At 38.0% G+C, this 27913-nt stretch overlaps 1 protein-coding gene across 5 annotated transcripts in view; it reads right to left on the bottom strand.

The window, feature by feature from the left end:
• Window positions 1-27913, bottom strand: part of LOC129565153 (pseudouridylate synthase RPUSD2-like) — a 233904-nt gene that overhangs the window by 147600 nt on the left and 58391 nt on the right. The window contains exon 1 of one of the 5 annotated variants that reach the window (XR_008687582.1): window positions 24668-26028. The exons of 3 other annotated variants lie outside the window; for them this stretch is intronic. The gene's annotated coding sequence lies outside the window, so the exon portion shown is untranslated. Of the gene's footprint in view, window positions 1-24667; window positions 27586-27913 lie in introns of those variants that run through there. One more of the 5 variants, XM_055439711.1, reaches the window with a different exon arrangement.

Raw genomic sequence — 27913 nt, 5'->3', positions numbered from 1 at the left:
CATTGGGAGTTTTTTCCTACTTTTCTGGTTGTTGTGTTATTGGCTTATTTTCTGACATTGAAATGGATCCGAATAATTTTCAACACTTGTTGGTCACAGCTGCACAGAACGTTCGTCAATTTTTAGAGTAAGTAAACGCCGGAGATCCGTCGATGAGCGAAAGAGAGAGGAGAGCAAGTGGATGAAAAGAAAGACGAAACAAGGAAGCCGAATATTGAAATAAAAACTTCGTCGTTCAGTTGGAGCAATAAGTAAAATAGAGCAATAAACGGAGATGCGAATTCGATACGGAAAACCGTTGCGGTACTTATCACCAAATCTCCTCTGGGAAAATGGCAAAATTGCTCACATTCACGAGAACTTCCAACTTTTTTCCACTCTCTCTTTTCTCTCTGCTGTTGCTGTTGCCGGTTGCGAAAACTTGTGATCGAAGAATCAAATTAGATTTTGCAGTGCAACTTTTTGCTTCGGTCTTTCCAGTTTTGAGTAGCACCATTTTAAGATCAATAAAAATCAACAGCGAACGACGAGAAAAAAAACTCCATCGAATCTGAATCTCTCATGTATGCTCTCAAATAGACGCTTGCCAAGCGTGCTTCAATTCCGTAGCATAGTACGGTTTGGAGGTATAATATGAGCGTATCGATTTCGGCATACATATTGAATTAATTGTTATTTTATTCGAATTACCAGTCTATCAGATCCAAGGCAAAGAACAGCGCACGCGTTCGGCCACCACAAATGTAGAACAAGTGAATGTGCAACTGGTTTTATAGTGGCATTTATTTACTTTGGCTCTCGCTTTTTCAGCTCTCAATTTTGCGAATATGGGCATTTCAGCCGTCGCTACTGTTGCCGTTGTCGTTGCTGTTGCTGTTGCTATTGCTGTTGCATAGCCATAACGTCCGACTACGTTTCGCTCTAGTCAAAAGTACATGCAAATTTAATTGATGTATTGCAAACCATCAAATATATCACGCGTAATGACACATCAGCCGTAATTTATGCCACTTTGCACGTATATTGTTTTAAATAGATGGAGTAGATAAAGCAAATGGACCGAAGCGAAAAATAGCTGGGGCTGAGGTTATGGCCACCGTCGTCGTCATCGTCGCCGTAGCCGTTGTCGATGCCACTATGCTGTTCTGTTCGCTAAACTACCATTTAAATGATGAATTTTCTGATTTATCATCTCGGTCGGCTTGTAGTTGCTGTGTCGACAATTTGTTGTTTTCACAGAAACTGTTATAAGTTCTATTTCTGCTGTGCTCTCGGCTAATTGTACTAGAATCTTATTAAAGTCGATTTAATGGCGGTTTACTTCTTCTTCTTCTTCTTCTTCTTCTTCTTCTTCTTCTTCTTCTTCTTCTTCTTTCAATTTGCGCGCGACTGGAATTGTTATGGTTGCAGACACAGCGTTAGCGATACGCATATCAGTATATTCGCCTTGCCTATTGGCCGTTTAGATAGTTTTTGCACGTTTTTCATTGAGAGATTAATTCTCGATTTTATCGTAAACAACCCAATTAAACGTTGTTAATAATTAATCGATTCGATTCTTTCGCTTTTACCGTTTTCGCCTCTTCTCCAAATCCAAAGACCGAGACAAAGGTAATTCAAAGCAAAGCAGAAAAATCGTTCTTTTCATTCGAATTGAATGCAATGGCACTAATTTAAATTGGAAATGAATGGGCCATGTTATCTGTTCGTTTCGATTCATGTTCGGAGATGTTGTCAGCGTGTCTGGAGATGTTAAAGACAATGAACCGAATCATTGTGTGTTCATCGATAGGTGCACCTATAGCATGCTTGAAATTACGTCAAACTGATAATTTACTTCTCGATCGATTTGTCTGGCTTCAAGTGAATTGGAAATGGAATGCCACCCACTGCACACCGAAAAACTTCAATGACAAAGAATTTCTATTGTTTTCCGATTCAATAGACATTTCACGATGCTCCAATTGTTGCAAAAATATAAATTGCTCGAAAACCAAATGAAGTGATAAATTAAAGGGTCGGTCTCGTCCCTTGAATTTGCTTTTGTTTGATACAGACACTATGTATAATATGTATATACGCACAGCGGTTCGAAAATTGTTGCGCAATTCAATTAATGCAAATTCCACTGTGTGCATTATGCAATATGAAATACCTGGTATGACAGAGAGCCTTTAATTGGCTCAAAAAAGCGACGAGTATGAATGTAATAAATGAAATTGTGAATAAAATTTCCACCAAAGACTTGTATGCAAAATCGTTCGTTTGATATCGGTTGATTGGCATGCATGTGTGAGCAGATAAATACACACATTTTGATCGCGTGTTCGCGGTAGATTTACTGCAATATCAACGTTTCCGTGTATGTGTGTCTGCTACATACACACACACACTGAACTATAATTGCGAATAGAACGTGCTTCGGTCAAATTGTTGATGCGGCAACATTATTAGACCCCGCACATAATTAAAAGCACCGAATCAACCCAATGTGTACGTTCAAGTATGTGTTTGTGTGTGTGTGTGAGTGCGTGGTGTGCCGAATTTGAAAATAGTCAAGCCACTGCGTTAACGAAATATCCAATTAACCCGTGTTTAAGCCAACGAACGATGATTATGCATCAGTGCACGTATATTCACGAATGGTCATCATCAATGCGACCGATGTTTGTAATAATATGAAAATACCGAAATATTGAGTTGGCGCATCGAAATGGCACGTGTTCTGAATTTTGGGGAGGCGATTAAAGCGCTTCAAAACCCCAAAATCAAGTGCTTAGGATTATGGATCAAAATTGATGCTCTTCAAACAACCATACACAAATCAAATGCTCACGTACCAAAATTTCATTCCTCGAAACTATTTCATGCCGCATCATTTTGAGAAAATTGCATCGGCATTCGGCAATGCATCGCTTTGTGTGGCTATGTGTTTGCTTGACATCATAGCGTTCGAATTGACATCAAATATGGTACAGTCGATATTTATTTGCTAATAATAAATTTTACGATGGAAAGTTACCAGTTCATAAAGGGACGACAGAGAGATGGGAACGAATTTGTTGATGATACCGCAACTAAGTTCGGAACGTCAACCGTTGATGATTGCTAATAGAATAAATAATCAGTTTTCATGCTGTAATTTGAATTGGATGAACGAAATTGAAAATGCTACAAATGCAAACCACAAAACGATTGCATGCCACCATAAAAAAAACACCCATTCGAGCCCTGAAACGATTCATAATCATCATGAATGCGAATAGACATAGAAAATTACACGAACAATTTATGTTTTATAGCGATTTATTTTTGGTTAATCTCTCTCGCTCTCTCACTCTCTCTCTCTCTCTGTGTCTGTCTGTCTGAGCATACATGGTCATAGCGTATATGAACTCTATTTAAGTGTGTTAATTGTATGTCGTGCGTGCTAATGGAAATGCATGCAACACACCAGATAATTAAACGTCATAAAAAAAAGAAGTCGTCCGCAATAATCTCCGTGCGCACTCCCGGCAAACATCAATTTAAAAGCTAATAATTTTTGCACGTTTCATTATAAGTTATTAACAAATACTAATAAATAAATAAATGGATGTGTTTTTATGGCCGACAAGTCATCGCATCGAAGAAATCTAGATTGCACCCGATAGCAACGTCTTTATCGATCGGTTCCAGTGGCTCTCTGTCTGTCTCTTGCGTTCATTCAACGATCCGCGCTCGTTTTATGCCGTATTTTTAGCATATCGTGACCTTCCAGTTAGCTATCGTAATATATGGCGCATAAAGATATTTTGACCGGTTTCCATTTCATCTTCGTCGGATTATGATAATTTCATGAATTTTTTTTGCTTCTAATTTTTAAAAAAACCTATCGTATAGAACCCAAACTCTGCTTAGTTTTTTGAGCTGTATTTTGTTCTTCATTAGCTATCGCTTTCATTGACAATGGAAAGATTTGAATGAATTGACAATTTATTTTTTATTCACGATCACATGCTTCTCATATTAATCTTTCGACAATGTGTGCGAGAATAGGACAGATTTACCAAATCACCGAACATCAATCATAATGCACGGCTAATTTAATATTATAGAAAGAAAAGCACGCATTAAAGGAAATTTGCATAAGAAGCAACCTATGAGTTTGTCTATAGATTGTCAATAGCAAAATTCACCAATCATATTTTCGAATATAGCATCGAATCAAGCTATTAATCATGTTTTCCCATTAATAAAGTATTCACTTTCAACATAAAGGCATATATACAAATCTTGTAAGAGTTCATCGATCGGGTCACTTGAATATAATAAATTGCAATGTACTTGTCATGATTTGAGCTGAAAAACTTTTCGGTGCAATTCAACGGATGCGAAAAACTTTTTTAATCTTAAAATAGCGGGGCTCTTAAAACTGCAGCTTTATTTACTGTATGTAATAAATGTTATGACTCAAAAGTTTGCATGCAACTTTTCGATAGTAAAAATGCTTTAATAATTTTGTTGATGCTCATCGCATCGCATCATTTCACATCCACTTGAATTAATATGGCCGATATTTTGGCCGTAAACGTTTTATGATAAAATAACAAAGTTTTTTCCGTTCATAGCCGCATCTCCGGAATTGCAACCGTTTCGAAATGAAATGTAAACTCAGAACGTACGTAGAGCCAGAAAACTAAGCCAACCGACAAATGTACACACACACCTACACATTGAACCGATTAAATGCTAAAAGATCTCCCAGTCATAATCATTATCGGTGTCATTATCGTTATTACTATCGGTATATCATACGCATTAAATTGAGGAGTGTAATAAAAATAATATGAACTGGCAAAAAGGAAAGCCCAACTACAGAAAAACCTACATACACACACACACATTCGATTAACAGCCCGAAGTTTAAGGCTATTTCAATGAACTTTTCGAATGATTCGGAAGAATTCAAATTGCTTATGAAATGGATAATGCATGTTTTGCTCTTGTTCGCTCGTGCTCTTGCTCTCTTTGCCAGCAGTTAACGCTGACCATTTTGCATGGTGCATTAAAATTCGATAAAATCACATTGATGCCGTAGCGCGTCGAAAGTGTTGAGTTTTCTTGGCTCATGATGTGTGCACATGTAGAACGAATTTGTACGTTATAACGATGTATAACGAGTTTTGTCTCTCTTCCTCCCTCGTTTCATATCGCTCGTCGGACTGCAGGTCCGCATTACATTTATCGTATGGTAAATTTGGCAGGAGTTTTTTGCAGATCATGCACTAAGATTAAAATTATTCAGAAAATGTGGTAATGATTATCGCATTTACCGCATACCATTACACATGCTTGTCTCTCACTCTCTGTGTCTCCAGCTCACTCTCTGGATGTGTCTCTGTCGCTGCTTGGCTCTTGATTGACAGCAACTAGCTAAAATTGTTGCAAAACTCGCGTAAAAACACCCATGAAAACGTCAAACGAACTGACTATAAACTTTTGTAATTTAAACGACTTAAGAACAGAGCGCCAACGTAGCACACAGCACATCGAACGTGATCACATTACGATTGTATAAATTGGAGACTCATTAAAAAATCTGTTCATTATTACATGTACATCTTCGTATGCTGTTCGCCCGAAAGTTTTAATTGTAAAATTCGGTGCAAACGAAGTGCACTTGATACGGCAACTAGTCACTTGCAAGTCGAACCGAATACAATAAAACACATACAACGGAATAGTTGCGAGCACGTGATGAACAACAAGCTACGCGAAAGAAACGCCAAGACAAAAATCCAAGTTGTACGAGCAATGGCACCATGTAATCAAGTCTGTTTAAGCAAATCAACTTTACTTAATAAGTTTTCAGTTAATGCTAACAAAGTTTCAAACAAATAAGAATCGTTTGTTTGATCATTTTGTTTTTTAGTCTGCAAAGAGCGAGACACACACACACACAGAGAGAGAGAGAGAGAGAACTCGAAAACACATTAGCTTCATCGTGTGTATGTGGCGCACTTGCAAAGAGAGCGAAAGAGTGGTGCAAATAGCATGAGTGTAATCAAATTAAATGAAATGTGTGCACAAAAGTCAGCTCAGCGATGTTGGCGGTGGCGGCGGCGTTGGAGACGTTGTCGGCTGCAAAAACAGCTATGGTGGTGAATGCATGCATTTTGTATTATCTTTTCCGTGATATTGCTTGTAAATTACCATGGCGCCTGGGGATGTTGCATGCGAACACAAAATATTCACGGCATAAAATCATCTTGACTTTGGCACTGATACGACAATGTCTTTTGCATTCAGATTTCTCTATCTCACTCTATCTTTCTCTCGCTCACGTGGAATAAACTCTGTTAAGATGCACTTTCTTTCATTAACAAACGCTTTGGTATTCAAAAATTCCATGCATGCGATTGAAAATGCCAGCGTCTGTCATTCTCTTTCGCTCACACACGCGCGCGCGTACGGAAAATAAATAAAAGCGAAAAGCACTAATTTCCATGTGAAAGGTGCAAAGGGCGAGCATAAATGAAACATTAACTTTCATTCATTTATGCATTCAACTGTTGTATGCGTACGTGTCTAATTAAAGTGATGGGCTTTACATAATTTAGCGCATTCAAGCCGATTTGTAACATTTTTGACATAAACGGCTAAATGAATTACTTTTAGAAAGTAGATTTATGGAGAAAAAATGGCTATAAATTTGGTGGCTCAAAATCCTGGTGCATTTGAAATTTGTGTTTACTGATTATGCAATGCATGCATTTAAATGCATCACAGCAACTTTTTATTGGCCCATAATCTGCACTTCATTAACATGCTTCCATTTACATACTATATTTGCATGAATAAAAATCCAAACTCCATCAATAGCTGAATCCAAAATGCATTTGATGTGAAAAAAAACTAGTACATAAAGGATTAAGCCCGAAGCATGCCGAATTTATTGATCCTATCATCAATTTGGCTGGAAATGTAAAAAAAAACCGACAACGGGAGATTATGACGGAATTATAGTGAATTTTGATACGCAAACAAAATTCTGAAAATTTACCGCCTAAAAAAGCACACTAAATACACCAAATTGATAAAAATGAATTTTTTTGCGGAAGTGAGCTCCGAAAAAAATTCGAAATGTATTCTAACAATTGTTTCGTTTTTGGTTTATTTCGCACGTTGCACACAAAATAAAACACCCACTAATGAATGTATTACGAAGAGTGTGTAATTTAAAATTACAAAAACCGAATGCAATTCGAAAACGAAAAAAAAACAAACAAAAATTGATGTTATTTACGGCAATGGAATCAATATACATTTTTCCGATTTTACACGTAATTAAATGAAAAATGAACTTTCCGCCGACAATGTGGCTCCCATCATCATAACAAAAATGAGCGAAACAAAAAAGAGAAGCCAGATGATAACATTTATATTAACAATACATATTCTCATTTGAAAAATGTATGTGTACTTATTCGTGGTGGTGAGCATCAATAAAACTCGAATATTATGTGAAAATTGCAAGTAAATTGCATATATGGAGGTAATTTGCAGCAAAAAGAGATGTTTTTCCTCTTGGCGTTAAAAAAATGCACAGACACGAGAGAGAGAGAGAGAGAATTACAAAAGAATTGATTGCTACGATGCGATGCGAAGCAAATGTATGTACAGAGCAATGCAGAAAAAAAGCAGAAAATCCAACGTATACCTCACACACCAAATGATGATGAACGAGCGCATCGAAACAACAAAATGTGAGGCGATTAAGCAAATACGCGAATGAAATAGTACAAACAAGACGAAAAACATATCAACCGAATAACAGTTGGGAATGAAGGAAGAAGAAAAAAAATGCAAACTCACATACGCACTCACACATTTTGTGATTCTGGTTATGCACACGGCGCATCCGCTACGGCTCTCTATATTTATTTAATACGGTTTTTTGTGTATATATTCGAGATTGCGATTTATGATAGCGCGGAAAAGCTGCACAGCCCTTGTCCACATATTACAATTTACTTCGGAAATAATTTAATTAAAATGCCATAAATTTTAAATCATCGACCGCACCACGCACCGGTGTGTCGTCGCGCAATAATTCAGCGGATAATGGCATTTTGGCACATATTTCATTTTCATTTGATTGTGTGTGTGTGTGTCTCTCTCTGTTATGACATTCCCGAGCAATTTTCTGTTGCTCTTGTCGAGCTGTCACATTCACACCCAAAGCGCTGACAATGATACTCGTATTTATACACACGCAAAAAAAAATACCGAGAACAAATATTGTTCACAAGTGGAAATGCTTTGGATCGCTGTTTTCTCGTTCATTTTTAATTGGCTTTAAAAAAAAAAAAAGAATCACACAACCGTGTCTGATTTTCTGTGTACAGAAAGTGCCGCAAGGCGTCATTGGATGCAACAAACAATATAATGAATTGATGAAGTCATACGCTTTCTTGCTGCGTATATTTCTCTCGCAGGATAAACGGTGTCAACGATTCCAAAGTGTCATCACCATTTGGACGGGAAATTTGTGCAGGAAATGCAGGCGAGACGGCACAGAGAAATGCAACAATGAAAAACGGGGAAAAAGAATCTGCACGATTTAAAATGAATTCGTATTTATTTGCACGCAATGGTAAATTATGAAACATTTCATTATTAATTATGTACAATTGCAGCTGTCCAATCGAGCCTATCATGCGTGTTGCACCTACTTTTACCGATTACGACAGTCGTCGCCGCCACCATCGCCGCCGCAATTTTCTGGGTTTATATGCCCAGAATTGACGACTTCCAGGGAATCATGTTGATTATATAGTATGCTTTTTGCCTCCCAAATCACGAACACGTAGAAAACGCTCAACTGATCGACCTACTATACTTCGAATTCATTGGCTATAACTTTTTTTCTTCGTTACACCAACCATTTTAACATGCACTTGTGCATGCAAACACACAAAACTATATATTCATAATAATTTCAGTTTTAAAAGAGTTTTTTTTTCTTCGCTGCTAGCCTGATTTTAAATTACATTCGAATGAGCAATAAAAACTTATTGGAATAATCAAAATGAAGATGTAAATGTACATCGAATTGCATTATGTTCTTGGGAATATGTACACAGAAGTCGTTCTGGTGTGTGTGTGTGTGTGTTTTTTTTATTTTTATGGTGACGAGAGAAAAAAACATGGAAACTTCTGGTAATGGCATTTTAAAAAGGCCATTGAGAGTCTGTGTATTTAAAATTGGCAATTTGACGGTGCCATAAAAACAATTTCATCGTGAAGCGTTGCAATTATTGTTTGTTCTTCTTTTTTTCTTCTGGCACAATGAAATCCAAGTAAATATTTATGATTTTGGTCAAACAACAACAACAAATGTTTAGTCATAAATTGGGTGTTTGTGCTCGTCTGCCTACCACCGCACCAAATCTTTCGACATGAAAATGATGAATCGTTTCATTCCCAATGGCCAATTCAAGACAAATTCGATTGTTATCATCGTCAAGTGCATCCAATTTCGAGAGACGAAGGTTAAAGATAACTTTGTTTAACAATGCGTTGCGCTTTATGATTTTTCACGGGAAATGGAATCGCTTTTGGAATCAGTGATGTGATTCAAAACACATCGCATATTGTACGCGTCCGTACTACAATGCGATATGTATGACGGTTTTATTACATCTAATCTCTACTCTGATTCATTCTCGTAATAAATTTTCGCTATCATTACATTTGGCTCATGCATCTTCGTTTATTTTTAGTATCTCCCTTGAGAAAAATCATTCAAGTGATGCCAAGTTTTTATGAATAAAAAGCATACCGACAGCATTAAGAAGCATCTTTGGTGGCAGAGGATGAAAAACAAAATTATAACGTAACAATAACAATGAAAATGTGAATATGACTGACAATCCGGCGGGCCAGGAGTGACAGAAAACTCTGTTTCTGACATATCATTCGAACGAGAAGAAAAAACGAATAAATTTATGTTAATAGTCCCGTTTTTTTTTCTTCAACAAGATATCCAACAGCTATGTTTACCAAAACACGAGTGAAAAAAAAAACAACCCAAACAACTGACGTTGACACAAGAATTGCCGGCGAGAAAAACAAATCCAGTTCGGTCGGCTGTGTGTTACTTTTTTCAGCCCATGTCGCATCCAAGAGTTCTGTAATTGAACATGCATTTTACATAGATGTTGCGGTGATAACACTTGCTCTGGCGTTTTTGTCGATTTGTTTCACTGCTTCTTCTGCAACTGGAGCAATGGATATTGTAATAATATTGTTGAACATGGCATAAAATGTCTGTTACGCATCGCATCATTTTGTTTAATGATCAACAATCGAGAACGACCTCAACCTTTCTCAACTGTCGACGAATTCCGAATTCTTCAAGATGCTGTAGCACACACACACACTCACATCACATTTTACGCACTCACTCGCAACGAATTGCACTTCGTTATGTGTGAGTGCACATTAATTACGGCTTTGTACGGATTATATGTTTCTACTGCTATTGATTTCACAGCGACGTGGGAGAGATGCCAATAAAAAATGAATAATTTTCGCTGGAAATTTCGCATGAAAATTCATTTCTACGCGAAATTTATTGCAATTCGGTAGAATTACAAACTAGATGTATACTTGTTCCATGCAGTCACTGTCGAACGGAAATCAATTGGCCGTCGAAAGATATGACGATAATGGGCTACTATATCCGTTCAGCACAAACGAGATGGATAAAACATTTGTTTTTGTCATGATGCTCATGTCGTTTATTGATAAACTACAACCACTCATCCTCATTAATATCCGATAGCTGCTGCAGGAAGCGTCTTGTGATTGGCAGTAAAAAGTAATTTCGTTTTAATTTTACAATGAAAATGGAGACGACGGGAGTGATGTTGAAGCGAGAGAAGAAAAAAACCAATCGCGAATGTCGAAAGCATAAACATCAATTAATCAGAGCGAAGGAACATGAGCAAGGATCGATCGATCGAACCAATGTAGAAAAAATCGACACTCTCACAAGCTTGCTGTCAGTGCAATGAGAGAATGAAACGACAGCAATTTTAGAAAAATGTGTACGATGTAACGCGCATATATATCAACAGCGAGAGTGAAAAAAACGGTGCTGAAATGTAGTCAAGCAAAAAAAAGAAGTGAGAAAACAACCAGCTCGACTATTAAATCGAATGATGTAGTGTATTTACGAGCGCAGTTAAATTATTGTTATTATTTTAGTTTTCTTCTTATTTTCCTGAATTTCACTTCGCCGCTGCCACCACCGTGGATCTGGTCTTTTGTGTAAGCAACCAAAGCAGAACATGATCGAAAACTTCATAATGCAATTCAGTGGCACAGAACAAGTCAAAAAAAAGCGCATTCAGGACATGTGTGCGGCAAGAGAGGACAGAGAGACGAGAGAAAGAGAGCGAGAAAAAAAACGCTTCGCCAAAACCTGCGGTATGAAAAAATGGCAGAGCGAAACGGGAGAGTGAAGAACATTTTTGTAAATGCTTACACATCAGTCATAATGTGCGAGTGCGAGCGGTGCGCGCTATTTGTTCTATTTTTCATTTAGTTTCCATTATGTTGTGTTCGATGGTTTTTTGTCGCTTTTCGACACCCATCGTAGGAAATTAAAAATGTATGACAACACAAGCATCCAGCGTAAACTACACATATCATTTTCTCCGCACATAGCATAGCACAGCGAACAAACAAAAAAATCCCGTGCTTCGCACACCCACAATCAACTGTCGTATTTTTTTTGGGGGGGATGCTGGTGACATCCTAATAGCGCACATCCATTGATTTTGCTTTTAATTAAAATATATGTTTGATGCCGAGGAAAAATGGCAACTTTGCACTCCATTCAACATCAAAGCGACTTTTTCCATATGTTTGACGACTTTTTTCTCCCCAGACTCGTTCATTCGTTTGCCATTTCCGTATGTATTTTTTCTCTCTCGCGCGCGTAATACTATGTCCCAATTCTGCGTATTGATTTGTTAACTAGAAGCTAGAACTGTTTCCAAATAGCGTTTTACACTTTTTACGTCCGGAAAACATATGTGCGGAGTTTCAAGCGATTTTGACGTCGTATTTCATTTTCCAGAGGTAAATTCGATTTCAAAGGGTTCGTTTCACGTTTAATGAAAATATTTTCCCATTTCCAAACTGACATTAATTTGAATTAGACAAATAAATCACAACGGTGGCGACCAAAGGCACCGACAATCCCAATCCGTTTGACACGCACGCTAAAATGCAATATATATTGTAATTGTGTTACTCGCAACAAACTCGCCACGCGTATTACTGTGATTTAGCTCATGCTGGATATCTAGTCAAACCGTTTCAGCTTTGCGCTTTTATTTATTGCAGTGGCAATCAATAACTGCGTCGGTTGGCAACGAACACCCACATTTTGAGACTTAGCTTAATTGCAGCAACATCAACGTTATCGATTTCAGTCAAACGCGATTCGTCCAAAAAATCTAATCTCATTAGACGATGAATAAATAAGAGAGATTGTGTGATACACGAACTGCGTACATTTCTCAACATTTGCCAAAAATGTGCTTAAAAACGTAGCCTTCAAATTGACTGGATTAATGGATTTTTCCACGGCTTTCGAGGAATTGTCTGCGTCATTTACTTTTTGTTTCATTCATTATCTTGCGGCGATCGCTCAATCTCTGGCAAAGAAGCGCTCGCGAGTCTATTTCAATAATCAAATATTTCAAAAATGACGGGCAAACATCTCCATTTTTCCTGCATATGATTGATTCATATTTTGGTAATTTCACATCATCTTTCTCTGAGTGTCATGCAATGAGTCTTTGTCTCTCACTCTCTTTGTCTCCCTCTTGCTTTCTTTGGCAAACTGAAGCGAAAACCAAGTTGCTGCCAGCAAATACACTGGAATATGAATGTGGGTCGTTAACATTGGCGAATGAACGCCACAGTTAGAGTAAATCCTTATCGTGCAATTCATTATCGTTCATCAAAATGGTTGAATTAAAGCTACTTCATCAGTGAAGTGCGCTGCTGTCAATCTATTTTTATTCGAGTGTGTATGCCATGGGAGAGATATTTACTTTGGCTCAATTTCTCGTTTCGTATGCTTGGCCCGCATCATCTCATTTGTTGTAAGATGGAATACAAATAAATAAAGCAGGCAAGATACGCGCGCGTTAGCGGACACACGGACGAAAATACAATGAATCTGAAAATCCTTAACCATGGTATGAGCACATCCTGTCGCGACGTTGAGATGACATGCCGAATGGCAAGTAGCACGCAGTGAACGCGCTGTTTAGCGAAATTGTGTGGAAGAAGCAAGTGAACGAGAGCAAGTCATTAACTCCATTGAGTTATTTGTTTGAGGCGAGCGGCCTCATGCTCGTTTAAACGTGGACATCATGCTCGTTTAAATGATCTCATGCCAAAAACGCCATTTCAAGAGGCAATCAAAAAGAACACCAAGTATCCAATTTATTCAACGGGCCCAGGCTTGTTGTGAGCAAAAGGGAACGAGCAGCGAGACGACAGATGGAAGGAAAAAAAGCGACAACCAGAAGTGAACAAGACGAATTGTCGACAAACACACCAGCGTTAGTCATCGACTGCACAAGCAACGCACGACGAACAAGTGTTAGGTGAATAGCGTGTATGGCATTGACCGCTGTCGCAACATCACATTTTTACTCCAACAAAAGCAACAACAACAACAACAACAACAACCACTCACTACAAGAAGCTCTAAAATACAAACTGCAATGGAAACGAAAGTTACGTTATTTCTCCGTCGTCACTCCGCCGTGTGAGTATGTTTTGTTGTTGTTGTTGTTTTTGTTCGCTTCTTCATTTTTGCGTAACATCGAGCTCGTAGTAAATGTGCTGAATCCAATTCGCATTTCGCGCGAGCCGTTCATTCATTTCACGCTCTCTGTTTACACATGAATTTTCATTTCATGTCTTTCTCGCTCGCTCTCTATCGTGCGCTCGCTCACTCGCTGGCCAATGCTGTAGGCAATTTCCTCTGCTGCTTGTGCGGCAGAATGCATATACTTTTTCATAATTTGCGACTGGCTATAATTATTGCAATAAATTATATAAAATCAAATAGCGATTCTCATCGCTTGTTCGATGTCAAACACTTGGAAAAAAAGAAGCGGTTCGTTCAACATTTGTTTGATTGCTTTTTTATGAGATTTCGAATATGTGTGTGTATGTTTTTTTTTCCTTCTGTCGTTTACATTCTGCGACTCATCCGATACAGCCTTTTTTCTTCGAGGCGGCTCACGCTCAGTGAAATAAACGATGACACGTGTGATACGAATGACTCTTGAAAAAAAGACAAATATAAATACGCTTTGTTTTTACGCAATCGGAAAAGATCGAGAGAGATTTTTTCCCGATTGTCGTATCGTTTATAGACTTGAAATACACACGCAGAGAGAGATTGTGTTTTTGTTTATTTATAGATTGGCCAAGCTGCTGATTTTTCTGCTCTTCCCAATTCTATTCTTTTATGTCGCACGGAAAAAAAAACTAGGCACTAAACTCATTTCGGATCGATTGGAATGCGATGCACAATATGCCTCTCTTCCATATGTGAAAAAAGAATGCGGCTGAATGGCAAGCGAAGAAGAGAGAACGAAAAAAAAATGTCAATGTGAAAACGATTTGGAAGTAGAATTTTTGTCGCTGATACAGCCACTGCTTGCTTGGCATCGTTAGCGTTGGACTTTGAAACGGAATGAATATTGGTTGCCGGGCTGATGAGAAATCGTTTTTTTTTCTTCATATTTTCAGGAAAAAAAGAATGTGATGCACACGGCTGACTGGCGTGGGGCACCATTGTGTAATATATATAGAACCGGACGAAAATGCACACACATTCATTCCGTTTGCAAAGATAGCAGCAACAAATCGTGTGGAAACTAATTATTTATACGTGGTGTTCCCCCTTTCTCTCTCTCTCTATGGCTATCGCATGCGTTACGGTTGTCGGCCATCAATATGGGTCATTTAGAAAGAAACGCTTTTATTCCTTTATTGATAAAATACACGCCAACTCGGCATTACAGCGATTTCGGATTTTGATTCGAAACATAAAGCCCGGCCATTTGAATAATGCGCATGTGAAAGACCTTCTAGTTGTTTCGCAAACACTAGAAATTAAAAAAAGAACAAAGCGAAAGAAGAAAAAAAACGCACGACGAGCGGCAAAACAGTGATTTGTGTTCATTTGTCACATATGATTGATTGTAGCATGTTGAAATGAAAGCAACTGGCACCAGCCCCGCATTCATTCAAATAACCAGCCGACCCAACGAATTTCTCGAGGGGTTTTTCTATACAACAACAACAACAAAATATATGATGCAGATTTGCATACCGAAATTTCAGTCGTATGACCCATTTCGCACGACTACTAATCCCCAGTTATCATCAGGCAAAACGTCGAGAAATGCACGGAACAACGAAGGGAAAAACAGAACAAATCTGTTCTCTGAGTGTAAACATGAATTGAATTGAAACTGATTGCCTATTCGCTGGGTGCCAAATAACAGCAATCAATTTGCGTAATCATCGAAGATTTGATTCAAAGTTCCAAAACAAAGAACAACAACAATAACACGAGAGAGAGGGAGCGAAAAAAAAGCGCCGAAACAATAAATGGAAACAAAATGGATAAAGTCACGATTACATTTTCTCACGATTTACACATAAACCGTTTGCGCGCCCAGTATACCAGCAGTATTGATTGAAAAAGTCATTCCGATTCAACGTCGTACACAAATCATATTTTATTGGCAGAAAATTAATATCAGTGTCAAAGTTGTTCCCTTCAGTTGGTTTGATTTCTGGTGCAAGTAGCCGTTAATTTGGATAATTCTAGTCAAGTCTACCTATTTCTTACTTTTTGTTCTTGTTCGAACAATTGAAGGTTTGAAATCCGTTTTTTTCTGCTGAACTTTCATTTAAATGAAACCAAAGCGATTGATATTGGGTATTTTCAAGAGTAAAAAAGTGGTCCGATATTGACTGAGTCTGAAGTCGACTTAACGATCGGTCGAAAGTTAAGTGCGAATACATCACCAGGGATTACATTGTCAACTTGCAAAGAGTGATTTTGAACAATATTTTCTTTTTAAGGAAGAAAACATATCAAAATGAGATGTAAACCAAGTGCCGAAGTTTCTGGCAGCCTTCAGACTTAGTTCCGAATCAATGTGATCACTGGTGAATCCCCTCGAGCGTGGTAACCAACGAAGCAAAATTTAGTGACTTCCAGTTTATTTATAGTATGCAATGAAAGTATGGGCTCAACTGTTCCTTTTTTTCTTCTTCTTCGTTCCATTCAATCAACGCAACAAAGGCAAATTCGAAATCGAATGCAAACTCATCCATATGAAATTTTTATACTCTATCATTCGAATATAAATGCTGCAACATATTTTCCATTTATTTGATTTCTTTCTTCTTTTGCTTTTGGTTCGGGTTTGCCGACGATTCCATCAAATGTGCGACGATGGCCGTTTGTTTGCGAAGCAACAGACGATTGTAAAGACGGAGAAGAAAGAGAATATATGTGCCAAATCCACATAAATAAAGTAAATTGAACATGAAAATAAAGATACCACAGCTCAGCGGTAAGCCAGAAAAAGTAAATGCAGGATTCAGCCGGAGAAATTACTTGCTTCTTTCTCTTGTTCATTCCCGCGCGTCCGCGAATAATTTGTTTTGATGTTTATTCTGGGTGAGCTATTCAATCACATCACACGCGCGTTCGCCTCTTTTTCTGCCACTGTTGCACAAAATCCATTGAAGAAATGGAAATTGAGATTGATATTCCCGCAACGTACCGCTATTTTTCCTCTTTCTCTCTTTCTCCTTTCGATTTGCATTTAAAAGGAAACATATTCAAATTGAAATAAATTTAATTGAATTTTTATTTCTTTTTATTTTCCGCTTGATAAAACGAAAAGTTTTCGTTGGCGTAGCGGTTTCGGCGAAATGGGGTTTTCTTCTTCTTCTTCTAAGCCTTCTTCAAACAAATATTTTGTTTTTTCCTTTTTCTATCGTTATTGGATCTTTTATGATCGGAAACGTATTTTCATGACCGATTCAAATAAAGCAAGGAGAAAAGCACATCGAAGGGAAAAAAGAATAATTTCAAATTGAGAAGGTCAAAGTTCAACTCCAAACAAAATTGATGTCTTTGCAAATTCCGGTCGTTGAGAGTGCGCGCGTGTGTACGAAAAACCAATCAGACGTGTACTTTAAATTAAAAGGAATGCCATATTCTTTATTGGCATGGCATAGCTCAAACTAGAACTCAATGCACGACACATAACCAATTCCAACCAATTCACCGCCGCATATTGATGGATTGCGGCGCGAGACATGGAGAAAAAGAGAGAGCTTTTGCAAGCGGCATTTTTCATTTTAAATTGAAAATGTCAATGTTTTGAGCCGATGATTTTCATGTTTTATGTGAAAACTCCACTTGAAACACTAACAAACAAACGAAAATTTTATTCCAGCGCGTTGGCATCACATCAATCGAAAGAGCGAAAGAGCTGCCGAATACACGGTGTTCAGTGTACACAGTTGGCATATTTTTGTAGTCACATACAAGGTACAGTTCACCACGAGGCAACCGCACACGCTCTTTGTATGTCGACCAACAATTTAACTTCAACTAAGTTCGCTCGTCGTCGTTTCCTCCGTCTTTCTCAGCCATTCATAAATTCCATTCCAATTCAATCGTTCGCACATTTCGACGGCTTTAAAATTATTTGATATGCGATCGATTTGCTATTGTTTCAGGCATTTTCGAGTTTCGTCTTCTTCTGGGTCGCTATGTTTTTTTTTCGTTCCATCGTGCCAAATATAAATGTTTGTGTTTTTTTTTCTGCTGGGACGTTGTAATGCATTTAACCTTTTTCCCAGCTCGAGGTTTTTCTCTTTCGTTCTTTTGCTTCAAAAATTCATCCACCGCCGCATGAGCGAAATCGGTCTGGTGGCTGCGGTGTGTGTGTGTGTGTGTGTGACGGAGTTTGGGGTTCGAATTAAAACGATATAATAACAGACGAACAATCGAATAAATCGAACGCTATTATTTGTTGTTAACCGTGAAACGAGTGCTTGCTCTCTCTCTCTTTCTCGCTCATTCACTCGTTCTTTTCTTCGCTTTACCGCCCGGCGAACGTCATGCGGCCATACATTATGAATGCGGGTGAACCAAAGCACATTTTCAGAGTCGATAGCTACAAGAAATAGACTATATATTTCCCTCGATAAATTATCGATTTTCCTTCGGCATGCTGTGCTTGTGCAATAGTTCTATGTGCTTCTTTTGCCACTGATTTTTGCCATTCACGTTTGTTCGTTTGAACTCGTCGGGGTGTTGAAAGAAAACATTTTTATATTTTTCTGCTTGTCGTTGTCGTTGTCGTCGACAATCGCTCGATTTTTTTCTGCGTTGCCACTACTGCATGTGCTGTGTGCAATTCCGTTTTATTGGCAGTGTAATATCGAACAGATTTGCAAATTAAATTTCCTTTAGCTGTTTGTGTTCTCTCGCATGTACGCTTGCCGTTTGCACATTTCTGGTGAAGAGAGAATGGGTGAGTGGGTGCTACACATTGTTTGTATTTCGGTCGTTGATGGTAAAGGGGCGCGCACACTGATTTAACGCAAACTTTGCCATCATTTTGATGGCAGAAAATTGAATTATTGACCCAATTTTTGGACCGTGATGAAATTTCATTTTGCCACTTAATTGCAGGGCCAGATTAAAATCAAACACAAATAACTGCGACTCGCTTCGGCGATGGTGATTCTGATTGTGATTCGCCGATGAGAATCGAGTGGACATTGATTGGAATGAAAGTAATTAGAGCCCAGCTAAAATCAATGATCGCTCTTCTCTATCGAAGGCTTTTCATGTTTGCATTCGTAGAAAAGCGTGATCTGGGTGTTATTGTCACTTTTTTCTTGCCAAAATTCGAAAATCAATCCAGTGGAAAGTAATTTGCATTCAATGTGGCATTGATTCCATTCCGAAGCATTTCATCGCAAATGACAACAATTTGTTTCTTCTTCTCTGCTGCCTCAATGGTCAACGCTCAAAGCCATAAACATAAACGAAATATTAATCCGTGTTCATTAGATGCGAAGAGTCAAATTTATTTCACTCTTCGGTGTGTATTGTTAATGATGAATCCCGTGATTGTTGCTAAATGGTCAAATTATACAAGAGTTCCCTAAGATGTATGAAAAAGGTGATAATCAAACAACGTGATAGACATTCTTTCTTTCTATCTCTCTGTTTTCACTTTGTTCTTGTTCTCGCACATGATTTATAAATTATTCTGTTCGAGCGATATAATAGAGGCAAACGAAGAGGTAGAAGCGAAGAAAAAAGTATCCGCAATATTCTAATGTCTAATCCGATATGATTTAGTGAAAAATTATACGGACAGGAGAATTATATACGCACAAAACACGGTCCACCTGAGCACCAAGCAAACGCAGAAGGTGAGAAAGATACGGAGAAAGAGAGAGAGAGAGAGAGAGAGAGCTTAGCAATCTATTACACAAAGCAACTAACACAATGAGGTGGGTATATATGTGTTTGTGCGCTAAGATTGAGTCGTACGTGAGAACTGTGGAACGACGACGTGCCAAAGGCAATATGACTGAAAACGAGTCATTAGAAATGACGTCAAAGTAGGGCATCATGTGAATCTTCCTCTTCCATGAGCATGCCTTCATCATTATCATCATCATCATAGCAACGAAGCAGTATACAAAATGAAAAATCGAAAATTAAGCAAAGAAAAGCTTGAATCTGCCTCATTTGGTTGAACTACTCTTTGGGCTGTCATAGCGAGTTGCGCGCGCTCACATGCATATCACCTAACGCCATAATCATAACCGACATTTGCTATTGTCGGTCGATGGGTAATTGTATTGCTTTCAATTTCAATTGAGATTTATACACACATTTTTTTTTCCTTTCATCATCCTCATTACCTCTAGATATGGGCATACACCTTCCAAACCAGAACACTTTATTTCATATTTCGTTAATTTGCGTTGCACTGACGTGTGGCAAAAACGAAAGTATGAAAAATTCAAAGCGATTTATCTTCATGAAAATAATGAAATTAAAGCATATCGCAGCACGCTCGATGCTCCAGTGAAGCATTGCTCACACTCTCGGAAAGCTGGAGAGCAAAAGAGTAAGGCGCTGCCAACGAAGGAAGACGATGAAAAATCATATCGAATTTGTGAATGGAGCAACAATTTCAAGAATGAGTTTGCCAAATTAAATCCTTATTAAAGAAACGTTTCATGTATTTAATTGAGTAAGATCGATGGGATTACGGCAAAATAATGAAAAATTGAGCTTAAACAGACTGAACGGAGGAGTTTCATTGTCGAAAAATAAACCGTGTTGTAATACACACGTAAGCGCAGTAATTGAGTGTGTTTGACTCAAAACAGAAAATTCAACGAGAAAATACTTGTTCAATGTTCGACTCGGTGTTTGTGTGTGATTTTTCTTTGTTTCTGTTCTGATCTGGCGTGAGTTCTGTTCATATATGAGAGCATGCGAGACTGTGAGAGTGGGTGAACTGAAGCGTAAAAGGCGAAAAGGTAAATGATTTATGTGCATTTTGCCACTGAAAACCATTTTGAAATACCTTATGGGTTCAGATACTTTTTAAAGGGCAACACGGAGACAAAGGCATCGAAAAGTCAAAAAGGAATGTTTAGTTGGTTTTTGGTGTTTTGTGTTCGTTTTCTCTCCTTTGATTCGAAGAGGTCGTGCACTGAATAGAATTTCAGGTCGAAGATGGCGATGCGACGGTGAGCGAAAATGGAGAAAAAAAACAAATCATCTCCTCGTAGACACATTTTATCGACTCGTTTCACTGATCTTTTATGTCATTTACTTTCACAGATCAACGGGTACCCAGAATGGCAGACACACCAATTATCTCGAGGCGCACCAAATGCCAACCATTTTCATCGAAATGTTTGACGTTTTTCATGACTTCAATTAATTTTCCCTTTTTGGTGGCTGTCGGTACGCATCTAACATCACCACCGCCAGGTTCAGTCCCTTCGTCAGACTACGCGAAGTCTTGGCAAGTTTTCTATTTTTCAACTGGCATATTGTGTTCAACTATTTTCGTTAAAATTAAAAACGAAAAGTTTTGCTCTATGCACGAGTTCATTATCAAATTACATGGAATAATTGGAAAACATGTGGTTGAAAAGTGAAACCACACTCAAGAGGAATGAGAATTTATAAGATGCGCGCGAATAGCGCTGACTAACTGAATTAAAATTGGCTAGCACAAGTTATGCTCCCGCTTTAATTGGCAAGACTTGGATCTCTCTCCCACTCTCCTTTTCTCTCTCGCTCATTCGATGTTTGTTCTAGTACAGATTTTTCTTTTTCGTCTTTGTTTTTGTTCTCTTATTTTGTTGTAGAATCGTCGATGCTTCATTCGTGGTTCATTTCTTTCGGATTTTTTTCGAGTTTCGGGGGGGGAGAATTTGAAACTGGATACTCATACCAAAGTAGATGTAGCATTGAAGCTTACAAGTCAAAGCGGCCCAACAACACCAAATAATCTAATGTGGAGTGAAACGTGTTTCCTAGAATCATTTTATGGCATCGAAATGGACGTTACACATATCAGCCGTAGATTAACACCACATCAAAAACTGTGCTACCGAACATCTTTTATAAACACAACAGAGCTATGGCAACAGCAACAACACCACGCCACTGGGTGCCGTAATGTGTATATCACCCGAATTTAATATTATCCATTTGAGTAAAACGTTTTAAAATTTTCCCATCAAATTCACATTTTTGTAGTGATTTTTTTTTTATTTCGCTGTGTGTTATTACTTTTTTCCTCCTGTCTGCCGATTTGATGTTAGTTTTTTCGGTTGTTGTTGTTGTTCTGTTTCCTTCACAAGGATAGCGAACTCGGTGTTCTATTTTTCTTCCTTTTTTCGCTTTCACATCGTGTGCGCTCGAGTATAGTATTTGCTTGATTTATCCGAGGCACATTTTTCTTCTTTAGTGGCTGCGTGTGAATCACGTTACATTCTTTCACTTTCTTCATTTTCCATTTTTATTCTTTTCTTTTCATTTCGCTCTGAATTCATGCTCATTCTTTTGCAAAACTGGCTCGTCGTATCCCGTTAATGCGTACACATTTTTTTTGCTTTGCTTTTGCTTTTAATTTTATTCTTGGGTGCGCTTATTTTTTTATTACGTGGCATCGCCCACGAAAGCCATTAAGCTAACACGGCAATCAAAATGAATAAAGGAAATGCTCGGAAAATGTTGTATCGCCAAAGACAAATGAAAAGCTTGTTACACATTTTTGTCGGTGGATATTACATTTTTCTTCTCTATCTCTGCTGTGCGTGTGTGTGTGTGATGGTTTTACGATTCTGTTGCGCTTATTGTGCGAAATAACAGAATTCTCGGTTCTGTTTATTTTCTTTCTCAGTAAGCCACATTTGATGCATTTGCTAGATGCTTTTCAGCAAATTATCTTGATTTATCGACACGGCAGATCGTCGACGTTGGCGAATACAACAAACGTGAGCTGAATGAAATTTATGAAACGTTGAACCATAATATACGAATCTTTTTTTCTGCGTTCGCCCGTTACTCTTACTATTTACGCTAGATTTTTCGCTCGGCCGTGATTGTATGCGATGAGCGTAAATGAACGAAAAAAAAAACATTGGTTGACTTTTGCCATGGCGATTCGGCTCTTTTCTTTCCCCCCTAATCGACTTGCCGTTTTTGTTGTTGCTGTTCATTTTTTCAATTCGCAAACGCATCAGTTTTATATGTGTTTTCCTGTGTTTACATTGATTGAGAGGTCCGCTAATACAAAACGCTATACTATGTCATTATTTACGATAAATTTCCGCTTATCTCATCAACATGAAACGAAGCAAATGTTTATTAAATGATGAAAATTGAAGTTTTTTCTCTTCTCTATCTCGCTCGCCTATTCCGTCATGTCTTACTGACACTCAAATTGATATTACAGCGATCTAATCATTTTCAAGTTGTGTAACTTATAACTATTACTATCGGAACATGGAGAAATCGTCATTGAAAGTCATCAGTGCAAATAAAGTTCCCGAAGTACAAAAGAGATAACTCAACTTTTTTATGTTTTTGAGTGTTTTGTGCGTTTGTGCTCGTGATGACAGACATTTTGATAATAATGATTCAAGTGAAACTTCAAACACACACAACTCGTTCGATGAACAAGCAATCGATTATATAAAAAATTGTTCAGGTATTTTTTCTCATTTTTTGCGTAAAGTCTGTAGCAATGGCAAATAGTGTATCAATCGAACTTCCATGAATTCATTGGGGGATATTCGTTTGGAATCTATGTTTTTTCTGCAGTGCTATTTTGATGAAAAATTCGTTACCATAAAAGAAACAAGAGAGTTTGGAATGAAAACCCTATAAAAATGAGTTTTTGTGCGTTTCAATCGCGCATGAGAGAGCGAGAAAAAAAGTTGAAAACCAATACCGTGCATAGGAGAATGAGAAGAGAAAAAAATGTTACAATGAATGTGGTATTTGCGGAATTTTTTTTTACATATTTTGCACAGCGAATGGAATGGGCGATGGCGGAGAGGGAGAGAGAGAGCAAATATTTTTGTTTGGATACAAGCTCCGAGGCGATAAACATCCCTTAACCACATACTAGTAACATTAAACACTATTCGAATTTCTAATGCTATAAAAAAAAAGTTCTCTCAAATCCGATATTTGCTCGTAAAATATCCAATACAGACTGTCGATATATACGTTGTGCCGCCGTGTGCATTCACAGAGCACGACAATAAATTACGATTAGTGATAAAAAAAGAAATGAGCATAGTTGCAACCATAATGCGACAACAATGCTCTTTCTCTTCTGCCTATATGGATGTGGTGTGTTAGCATTTTCAGCAGCCGCGCACCAAATCATAATTCATTGCCTAATCTAACGACATACACACAAACACCGAGCAGCTCGGCACTCGCAATTTACCTCAATAAATTCCCGATCACACGACACATTAAGACACTTTCCACCGTTTGATTGTAGGAAAATAAACATAAAAATATTGAATCGGGCACGTCGTTACGGCGAGACTTGCGAAAAGCATACCCATAATTTATGGTTTTGCCGAAAAATTATACGATTGTGCCGAAAGCGCATTGGCAATGCCGCCTGCGTCATGTACAATGTACATTGTCGCCCTGAGGGCACAAAAATACTACATAATAATAGCGAAACTATAACAAAATTGAATTTGCAACCAATTTTATAAAGTTTCTTCGCGCGTTCTCCATATCTATATCGGAAGACGTTGTTCCGATGTTCTATTTCGTTGTCGTCGCATGCAGAAGAAGATGAATTTCCGTTTTTTTACTTTAATATTCCAACAGAATTTTCGTCAACGGAATACTTAAAAATTTCAAGGCAAAACACACAGTATGAACATATTTCGGGTAAAATGGTCATGGAAAATAAGAGAAAAAAAGTTAGTAGTTGGTTTTGAGAATGCTTACCCCGTATACTATTTCAAAGTGAACAAAAAAAATAGCGACTCTGTAATACACAACTCAAAGAGTTATATCATGTGCTGAGGATGCGAATGAGCGTCACAATGTTTCTGTCAAAACTGTCACTGAACTTATTTCGGCGACTTTGTAGCAAAATCACACAAACTCACAAGAAAAAAAACCCGTTCGAAAATTGTTGTTTCTTTGCCTTTTCCCTTTTGTTCGTGTTGTTCGCTTTTATTTTTCTTCTTTTTCCTTCAATACATACACAACGATAGATATTTCTCTTTTTTTGCTTTCAAAAATTCCTCAAGACTCTTTCTAATTGAAATGGTTTTTACGCATAACATAAAAATAGGTTCACAATGGTCACACTTGCTTGAAACTTTCGTTTAATTTAATTTTTGGCCGTTTTTTCCTTTTTCTTGCGAAACTGGCGGCGATTTCGGAATTTTAACAAACACTAGGATTTCTTTTTGATAGAACTAAATCAAGAAATAAATCGGTGAAAATTCTGTGTTTCGGATCACGAGACGCGACAGTGTTTATGCTCGTGTTTTGATTTCACATTGATTTTTTTTTCAAATTAGAATAACATCCCACACACTATTGTTCAATCGCCTTCGAAACAGTAGTAACGGAAAAAACCACACTATTTTCATCGAAAAAATTAATAAAACCTGTATATTTTTCTCCTCTTTTCAAAACCGAATAATTTTTCACCAAATTGGCAAATAGTTGCGTTTGAAGCAAGAAAAAAAAACGATAAATTTTTCACAAAAAAATATGTGCTCTTTCTTTCATTCAAAAACGATTGGTGGTAAAATGATTCAAGTCCACTCGACTCTGTTTAATCGCAATTCAACAAAACTGTTCTGGATATTTGTTTTACTGTTTACTTATTTTGGCCGTTATGTAACGTACTTTATTAGCTTCTTCCTGGTTCTTTCAAACTTGTTAACTCTTCACTAATAAATTCAAATTGTTGATTTTAGATTGGAATTTTTTTTTTAATCGCCTCTGATTGACGCACACAAAAAATACAGTTGCTGCTTGTCCTCTGGCATGTGCTCCAAACAAATCATATAGATGTGTTGATTTCAAAGCACTTGAAACACAAAAGAAACGGCTGTTATATTTTCTTCTCCTTTCCGCTCTCGTTTTCCTTGCCGGAGATGCTCTCACATACAGAATTATTCACAGTGTGTGTTTAAGAATAGCTTGGTACAGTGGAAATGTTTGTTTTATCTAAATATTATCATTCACGTGTGTTTTTAAAACTCAATGCGAGATAAACGGTTGTGTTGTTTGCTGTGTTCAACGTGAACGAGAAAAAAGCGGTCGTACACAAATTGCTCAAACCAATGACTGTGATGAACTAAACTTTTTCTCAGGCTATCAACACAATATATGAACAGTTTTGCCGTTCCGCAAGTTGGATCATCGTGCCAAAACATCGGAGTGAATGAGCGAGTTTCGTTGGTTAGGAGAATGAGAGCGCACAGTCAAAATGTGCTCATCCACAGAAACGTATGTGAATGGATGAATTCTCCGCCAAAAACCTGTTCCCCAGCTCTGCTCTTTTGCTCATGTGCCTCTCTGTCGCTTGTGAGCGGCGCACACTTTCATTCATTCGAAACCAACTACGAATCGTATCACATGTGCTGTGCTGGTGGGAAACAGTAAACGTTCAACGAACGTGTGTAGTAATCGGATTATTCTGAACTTCAAGCATTAGAATGACCACGAAATATGCCAGAGAGACTACGGTAAGCATGGGAAAAAAACGTTCAAAACAATGCGAGTACGTTGGCCGCGAGCGTATGGTTGGAGGGGAATCGAAGCAACGCGCCTACCACTGAATCGGTTGTGTTGTTATGTCTGGTGGCGTTTGAGTTCGGCTTCAAAATTTTGCTTCCGAATACACTTACTGAACGTTGTTGTCGTCGTCGCACTTGTTAATGCCAGTGCAAACACATGCCGAGCCAACCAGCTGATTCAAACAGCTACCGAAGCGAAGAGAACGTGAGAGAGAGTGCCATTGCAATGTAAACACGATACTCGATTTCCCCTTCGCTCAACCGTTTCTCCAACTGTATTTTATTTCTCATGCAGATGCCTCACAAAAAAAAAAATAAACGCGCGTCTCTCCCGCTCACTCGCTTGAAAAGGCTTTAGAATATAATCGTGTACTGATTTCACGATATATCGACGACGATGAATATCACCGATTTGAATACTCGATCAGGTAGTATAAATCTACTGAAAATTCGATCGTGATTGCCGGAACGTATATTTTCCATTGGTTGAAAGTATTTAGCTAACAAATCCGTTGGTGTCAAAGTCTCAAATCATTAAAGTGTGAAAACGATGGCATTTTCACCTACCAAAAAATTAATGCGAAACGAATTAAAGCTCATAAAAAACGTTTTATGCTGACAGAAAGCAAATTGGAAAAATTTTAGACACATTCTCTCTCTCGCTCGCTCTGTGTTTCGCTCGCGTTCGTTCGCGACAGCACAACCATTCCAGAAATGTAGTACTGATATCAGATCAGTTAAATGAAATGAACAAAACGACAGCGATGCAAATAAATACCTGCCGTTTTCAATCAGAGTGCGCGCACAGTCGTAATGGAAAAAAAGTGTCGTTTAAATGCAAAACAGTCTCCAGTGGTTTGTTACTGCGCGTGTTGTGCTCGTTCATTCGTTCTTTTTTTTATATCGCTGCATGCAAATGATTCGAAGATAAAATTGACGCAGACGAAATAAAAATGCGATGCGAAATTATATCAACTCAAATAATGCAATTGTTGTCTGAGCCAATTTTCAAGTGTGGCATCAGTGAATAAGATGCTTTATATTCGCGTCGAGACGTTCTCCAGTTGAGTTTGGTCTGTTTTTTGCTTACTCTGAAATGAAACTATTATTGACTTTCGATGTTCATTTGCTCGAATAGAGAATAAAATCGGATGCGCAATTTATGTTATGATCAACACATGGAAATCCGTCAAATGGAATTTACTGTTGCTATTCATGCCGTATCGAGAAAGGAAAGTGACACAATTCGGTTACTTCCGAATCGATTGATTTCGCTTTTGAAGCGTGTGCGATGGATGCGCGCAGCAGGATGTAAAAACCGACGAGAAATATCGAATTCGATAGGATTCGCCAAATCCATCGCAAATGTCGGTTAAAATGACAAAAAAAAAGATCCTCTAGCCTCGATTCGTTCCAACCAATGACAGTAATC

The sequence above is a fragment of the Sitodiplosis mosellana genome, unplaced genomic scaffold (genome assembly GCF_009176505.1).
Source record: "Sitodiplosis mosellana isolate CC-2019 unplaced genomic scaffold, AAFC_SMos_1.0 Smas_scaffold_2, whole genome shotgun sequence".
Taxonomy (NCBI): domain Eukaryota; kingdom Metazoa; phylum Arthropoda; class Insecta; order Diptera; family Cecidomyiidae; genus Sitodiplosis; species Sitodiplosis mosellana.
This window is presented reverse-complemented; position numbering and strand designations above follow the sequence as displayed.